Source organism: Triticum aestivum, chromosome 3B (genome assembly GCF_018294505.1).
Source record: "Triticum aestivum cultivar Chinese Spring chromosome 3B, IWGSC CS RefSeq v2.1, whole genome shotgun sequence".
In the NCBI taxonomy this organism is placed as follows: domain Eukaryota; kingdom Viridiplantae; phylum Streptophyta; class Magnoliopsida; order Poales; family Poaceae; genus Triticum; species Triticum aestivum.
In genome coordinates this window covers 28,568,534-28,576,974 of record NC_057801.1, presented here as the reverse complement: position 1 = coordinate 28,576,974, position 8,441 = coordinate 28,568,534, and positions in this window count along the sequence as shown.

Sequence of the window (8,441 nt, the reverse complement as noted above, 5' to 3'; positions counted from 1 at the left end):
GACTGACGCTGTTTTCAGCAGAACTGCCATGGTGTTATTTTTGTGCAGAAATAGAAGTTCTCGGAATGACCTGAAAATCCACGGAGCAACTTTTCAGAATAAATAAAAAATATTGGCGAAAGAATTAGCGTCAAGGGGCCCACACCCTGTCCACGAGGGTGGGGGGCGCACCCCCTCCCCCTGGGCGCGCCCCTGCCTCGTGGGCCCCCTGGACGTCCACCGACCTCAACTCCAACTCCATATATTGGCTTTCACAGAGAAAAAAAATCAGAGAGAAAGTTTCATCGCATTTTATAATACGGAGCTGCCGCCAAGCCCTAATCTCTCTCGGGAGGGCTGATCTGGAGTCCGTTCGGGGCTCCGGAGAGGGGGATTCGTCGCTGCCATCATCATCAACCATCCTCCATCACCAATTTCATGATGCTCACCGCCGTGCGTGAGTAATTCTATCGTAGGCTTGCTGGACGGTGATGGGTTGGATGAGATTTACCATGTAATCGAGTTAGTTTTGTTGGGGTTTTATCCCTAGTATCCACTATGTTCTGGGATTGATGTTGCTATGACTTTGCTATGCTTAATGCTTGTCACTAGGGCCCGAGTGCCATGATTTCAGATCTGAACCCTATTATGTTTTCATGAATATATGTGAGTTCTTGATCCTATCTGAAAGGACATGTGGTGCCCCCATGTGTGGTTTTGGTAATTGATGACACTCTCTATGGACTAATGGTTGCATTGAGTTATATTTGAAGGATTTGTCCATAGGCTCTTCTTGAAGTCCATGTGTTGGTTTCAAGGAGTTTATGACCAAGGTGTTATTAAGGGATTATCCAAAGATTGGTTATGTGAGTGTTGTGCTTATTGCAAGCATGTCTTGAAGAAGAAGATTGTGTGATCATTCATGTTTACCTTCAAGACATCATCCAAATGAAGAGAGTTGGAAAGGTTCAAGGTTGATCAAGACTAAGTCAAGAATGAATCAAGTTGATCAACTCACAAAGCGTAGAAGATGTACCGAGAGGGATCAAGTGATCCCATGGTATGATAAGCATTGTCCATTGTGCTTTGTGTACTAACCCATGGTCTATGTGAGAGTTCTATGTGGGGTTAGGTACGTGTTCATGGGCTTGCGTCAAGAGGAAGATATCACTCAACCCATGGAGAGGATGACATCAAGTGGTGATCGTCATCAATATTGCCATGTGCAAGTTCAAGTGGAGCATGACAAAGAGATCAAGTGCTTGAAGCTTGCCGTCCATTCTGGTGTCAATGGACTTGTGAAGATGTGCCGAAGAGTGGCCCACAATTAGTGGACTATGGGGGAGCAATCATCTAGACTTTATCGAGCCAATGTGGTCTAACTTGAGGGAGTCAAGATCGTCATCATCTAGCTCAAGTGGACCATGTGCAAGGCAAAGGTTTGCCCTTGATAGGTTTTCTATTTTACCGGTCTCATGGTGGTAGTTGGGAGACCGGGTTATAGGATCGTTTGCCGTTATAGGATCGTTTACCATTAACATGAAAGGTGACATTGCCTTTGTTGCAATCAATAATAGCCCCTGCAGTATTCAAAAAGGGTCTACCAAGGATAATCAACATACTATCGTCCTCGGGAATATCTAGAATAACAAAGTCCGTTAAAATAGTAACGTTTGCAACCACAACAGGCACATCCTCACAAATACCGACATGTATAGCAGTTGATTTATCGGCCATTTGCATAGATATTTCAGTAGGTGTCAACTTATTCAATTCAAGTCTACGATATAAAGAGAGAGGCATAACACTAACACCGGCTCCAAGATCACATAAAGCAGTTTTAACATAGTTTCTTTTAATGGAGCATGGTATAGTTGGTACTCCTGAATCTCCAAGTTTCTTTGGTATTCCACCCTTAAAAGTATAATTAGCAAGCATGGTGGAAATTTCAGCTTTCGGTATCTTTCTTTTATTTGTAACAATATCTTTCATGTACTTAGCATAAGGATTCATTTTAAGCATATCAGTCAAACGCATACGCAAAAAGATAGGTCTAATTATTTTAGCAAAACGCTCAAAATCCTCATCATCCTTTTTCTTGAATGGTTTGGGAGGAAAATGCATGGGTTTCTGAACCCATGGTTCTCTTTCTTTACTGTGCTTCCTAGCAACAAAGTCTCTCTTATCATATTGTTGATTCTTTGATTGTGGGTTATCAAGATCAACAGCAGGTTCAATCTCTACATCATTGTTATTGCTAGGCTGAGCATCAACATGAACATCATCATTAACATTATCACTGGGTTCGTGTTCATTATCACTGGGTATTGTTGGATGAAGCGGCCCGGACCGACATTACGCGTACGCTTATGCGAGACTGGTTCTACCGATGTGCTTTGCACACAGGTGGCTGACGGGTGTCTGTTTTTCCAACTTTAGTTGAATCGATTGTGGCTACGCCCGGTCCTTGCGAAGGATAAAATAGCACTAACTTGACAAACTATCGTTGTGGTTTTGATGCGTATGTAAGAACGGTTCTTGCTCAGCCCATAGCAGCCACGTAAAATTTGCAACAGCAAAGTAGAGGACGTCTAACTTGTTTTTGCAGGGCATGTTGTGATGTGATATGGTCAAGACGTGATGCTATATTTTATTGTATGAGATGATCATGTTTTGTAACCGAAGTTATCGGCAACTGGCAGGAGCCATATGGTTGTCGCTTTATTGTATGAAATGCAAACGCCCTGTAATTGCTTTACTTTAACACTAAGCGGTAGCGATAGTCATAGAAGCAATAGATGGCGTAACGACAATGATGCTACGATGGAGATCAAGGTGTCGCGCCGGTGACGATGGTGATCACGACGGTGCTTCGGAGATGGAGATCACACGAACAAGATGATGATGGCCATATCATATCACTTATATTGATTGCATGTGATGTTTATCTTTTATGCATCTTATCTTGCTTTGATTGACGGTAGCATTTTAAGATGATCTCTCACTAATTATCAAGAAGTGTTCTCCCTGAGTATGCACCGTTGCGAAAGTTCTTCGTGCTGAGACACCACGTGATGATCGGGTGCGATAGGCTCTACGTTCAAATACAACGGGTGCAAAACAGTTGCACACGCGGAATACTCAGGTTAAACTTGACGAGCCTAGCATATACAGATATGGCCTCGGAACACGGAGACCGAAAGGTCGAACGTGAATCATATAGTAGATATGATCAACATAGTGATGTTCACCATTGAAAACTACTCCATCTCACGTGATGATCGGACATGGTTTAGTTGATTTGGATCACGTGATCACTTAGATGACTAGAGAGATGTCTGTCTAAGTGGGAGTTCTTTAGTAATATGATTAATTGAACTTAAATTTATCATGAACCTAGTACCTGATAGTATTTTGCATGTCTATGTTTGTTGTAGATAGATGGCTCGTGCTATTGTTCCGTTGAATTTTAATGCGTTCCTTGAGAAAGCAAAGTTGAAAGATGATGGTAGCAATTACACGGACTGGGTCCGTAACTTGAGGATTATCCTCATTGCTGCACAGAAGAATTATGTCCTAGAAGCACCGCTGGGTGCCAGGCCTGCTGCAGATGCAACTGACGACGTTAAGAATGTCTGGCAGAGCAAAGCTGATGACTACTCGATAGTTCAGTGTGCCATGCTTTACGGCTTAGAACCGGGACTTCAACGACGTTTTGAACGTCATGGAGCATATGAGATGTTCCAGGAGTTGAAGTTAATTTTTCAAGAAAATGCCCGAATTGAGAGATATGAAGTCTCCAATAAGTTCTATAGCTGCAAGATGGAGGAGAATAGTTCTGTCAGTGAACACATACTCAAAATGTCTAGGTATAATAATCACTTGATTCAACTGGGAGTTAATCTTCCTGATGATAGTGTCATTGACAGAATTCTTCAATCACTGCCACCAAGCTACAAGAGCTTCGTGATAAACTATAGTATGCAAGGGATGGACAAGACTATTCCCGAGCTCTTCGCAATGCTAAAGGCTGCGGAGGTAGAAATCAAGAAGGAGCATCAAGTGTTGATGGTCAATAAGACCACTAGTTTCAAGAAAAAGGGTAAAGGGAAGAAGAAGGGGAACTTCAAGAAGAACATCAAACAAGTTGCTGCTCAAGAGAAGAAACCCAAGTCTGGACCTAAGCCTGAGACTGAGTGCTTCTACTACAAGCAGACTGGTTATTGGAAGCGGAACTGCCCCAAGTATTTGGCGGATAAGAAGGATGGCAAGGTGAACAAAGGTATATGTGATATACATGTTATTGGTGTGTACCTTACTAATGCTCGCAATAGCACCTGGGTATTTGATACTGGTTCTGTTGCTAATATTTGCAAGTCGAAACAGGGACTATGGATTAAGCGAAGATTGGCTAAGGACGAGGTGACGATGCGCGTGGGAAATGGTTCCAAAGTTGATGTGATCGCGGTCGGCATGCTTCGGGATTAGTTTTAGACCTGAATAATTGTTATTTGGTGCCAGCGTTGAGCATGAACATTATATCCGGATCTTGTTTGATGCGAGACGGTTATTCATTTAAATCAGAGTATAATGGTTGTTCTATTTATATGAGTAATATCTTTTATGGTCATGCACCCTTGAAGAGTGGTCTATTTTTATTAAATCTCGATAGTAGTGATACACATATTCATAATGTTGAAGCCAAAAGATGCAGAGTTGATAATGATAGTGCAACTTATTTGTGGCGCTGCCGTTTGGGTCATATTGGTGTAAAGCGCATGAAGAAACTCCATACTGATGGACTTCTGGAATCACTTGATTATGAATCACTTGGTACTTGCGAACCGTGCCTCATGGCCAAGATGACTAAAATGCCGTTCTCCGGAACTATGGAGCGAGCAACTGATTTATTGGAAATCATACATACCGATGTGTGTGGTCCAATGAATATTGAGGCTCGCGGCGGGTATCGTTATTTTCTCACCTTCACAGACGATTTGAGCAGATATGAGTATATCTACTTGATGAAACACAAGTCTGAAACATTTGAAAAGTTCAAAGAATTTCAGAGTGAAGTGGAAAATCATTGTAACAAGAAAATAAAATTTCTACGATCTGATCGTGGAGGAGAATATTTGAGTTACGAGTTTGGTTTACATTTGAAGCAATGCGGAATAGTTTCGCAACTCACGCCACCTGGAACACCACAATGAAATGGTGTGTTCGAACGTCGTAATCGTACTTTACTAGATATGGTGCGATCTATGATGTCTCTTACTGATTTACCGCTATCATTTTGGGGTTATGCTTTAGAGACGGCCGCATTCACGTTAAATAGGGCACCATCAAAATCCGTTAAGACGACGCCTTATGAACTGTGGTTTGGCAAGAAACCAAAGTTGTCGTTTCTTAAAGTTTGTGGCTGCGATGCTTATGTAAGAAACTTCAACCAGATAAGCTTGAACCCAAATCGGAGAAATGTGTCTTCATAGGATACCCAAAAGAGACTATTGGGTACACCTTCTATCACAGATCTGAAGGCAAGATTTTTGTTGCTAAATTCAGATCCTTTCTAGAGAAGGAGTTTCTCTCGAAAGAAGTGAGTGGGAGGAAAGTAGAACTTGATGAGGTAACTATACCTGCTCCCTTATTGGAAAGTAGTTCATCACAAGAAACCGTTCCTGTGACAACTACACCAATCAGCGAGGAAGCTAATGATATTGATCATGAAACTTCAGATCAAGTTACTACCGAACCTCGTAGGTCAACCAGAGTAAGATCCACACCAGAGTGGTACGGTAATCCTATTCTGGAAGTCATGTTACTTGACCATGACGAACCTACGAACTATGAGGAAGCAATGATGAGCCCAGATTCCGCAAAATGGCTTGAGGCCATGAAATCTGAGATGGGATCCATGTATGAGAACAAAGTATGGACTTTGGTTGACTTGCCCGATGATCGGCAAGCCATCGAGAATAAATGGATTTTCAAGAAGAAGACTGACGCTGATGGTAATGTAACTGTCTACAAAGCTCGACTTGTTGCAAAAGGTTTTCGACAAGTTCAAGGGGTTGACTACGATGAGACTTTCTCACCCGTAGCGATGCTTAAGTCTGTCCGAATCATGTTAGCGATTGCCGCATTTTATGATTATGAAATATGGCAAATGGATGTCAAAACCGCGTTCCTGAATGGATTTCTGGAAGAAGAGTTGTATATGATGCAACCAGAAGGTTTTGTCGATCCAAAAGATGCTAATAAAGTGTGCAAGCTCCAGTGATCCATTTATGGACTGGTGCAAGCATCTCAGAGTTGGAATAAGCGCTTTGATAGTGTGATCAAAGCATATGGTTTTATACAGACTTTTGGAGAAGGCTGTATTTACAAGAAAGTGAGTGGGAGCTCTGTAGCATTTCTGATATTATACGTAGACGACATATTGTTAATTGGAAATGATATAGAATTTCTGGATAGCATAAAAGGATACTTGAATAAAAGTTTTTCAATGAAAGACCCCGGTGAAGCTGCTTACATATTGGGCATCAAGATCTATAGAGATAGATCAAGACGCTTAATTGGACTTTCACAAAGCACATACCTTGATAAAGTTTTGAAAAGGTTCAAAATGGATCAGGCAAAGAAAGGGTTCTTGCCTGTATTACAAGGTGTGAAGTTGAGTCAAACTCAATGCCCGACCACAACAGAAGATAGAGAGAAAATGAAAGATGTTCCCTATGCTTCAGCCATAGGCTCTATCATGTATGCAATGCTGTGTACCAGACCTGACGTATGCTTAGCAATAAATTTGGCAGGGAGGTACCAAAGTAATCCAGGAGTGGATCACTGGACAGCGGTCAAGAACATCCTGAAATACCTGAAAAGGATGAAGGATATGTTTCTCATTTATTGAGGTGACAAGGAGCTAGTCGTAAATGGTTACGTCGATGCAAGCTTTGACACTGATCTGGACGATTCTAAATCGCAAACTGGATACATGTTTATATTGAACGGTGGAGCTGTCAGTTGGTGCAGTTCTAAACAAAGCGTTGTGGCGGGATATACATACGAAGTGGAGTACATAGCTGCTTCGGAAGCAGCAAATGAAGGAGTCTGGATGAAGGAGTTCATTTCTGATCTAGGTGGCATACCTAGTGCATCGGGACCAATGAAGATCTTCTGTGACAATACTGGTGCAATTGCCTTGGCAAAGGAATCCAGATTTCACAAGAGGACAAAGCACATCAAGAGACGCTTCAATTCCATCCGGACCAAGTCCAGGTGGGAGACATAGAGATTTGCAAGATACATACGGATCTGAATGTTGCAGACCCGTTGACTAAGCCTCTTCCACGAGAAAAACATGATCAGCACCAAGACTCCATGGGTGTTAGGATCATTACTGTGTAATCTAGATTATTGACTCTAGTGCAAGTGGGAGACTGAAGGAAATATGCCCTAGAGGCAATAATAAAGTTCTTATTTATTTCCTCATATCTTGATAAATGTTTATTATTCATGCTATAATTGTATTAGCCGGAAACATAATACATGTGTGAATACATAGACAAACTTAAAGTCACTAGTATGCCTCTACTTGACTAGCTCATTAATCAAAGATGGTTATGTTTCCTAACCATAGACATGAGTTGTCATTTGATTAACGGGATCACATCATTAGGGGAATGATATGATTGACATGACCCATTTCGTTAGCTTAGCACTTGATCGTTTAGTATGTTGCTACTGCTTTCTTCATGACTTATACATGTTCCTACAACTACGAGATTATGCAACTCCCGTTTACCGGAGGAACACTTTGTGTGCTACCAAACGTCACAACATAACTGGGTGATTATAAAGGAGCTCTACAGGTGTCTCCGAAGGTACATGTTGGGTTGGCGTATTTCGAGATTAGGATTTGTCACTCCGATTGTCGGAGAGGTATCTCTGGGCCCTCTCGGTAATGCACATCACTATAAGCCTTGCAAGCAATGTAGCTAATGAGTTAGTTACGAAATGATGCATTACGTAACGAGTAAAGAGACTTGCCGGTAACGAGATTGATCTAGGTATTAAGATACCGACGATCAAATCTCGGGCAAGTAACATACCGATGACAAAGGGAACACCGTATGCTGTTATGCGGTTTGACCGATAAAGATCTTCGTAGAATATGTAGGAGCCAATATGAGCATCCATATTCCGCTATTGGTTATTGACTGGAAACGGTTCTCGGTCATGTCTACATAGTTCTCGAACCCGTAGGGTCCGCACGCTTAAGGTTTCGATGATAGTTATATTATGAGTTTATGAGTTTTGATGTACCTAAGTTTGTTCGGAGTCCCGAATGTGATTACGGACATGACGAGGAGTCTCGAAATGGTCGAGACATGAAGATTGGTATATTGGACGACTATATTCGGACACCGGAATAAGTTTCAGAGGTTATTGGATATATA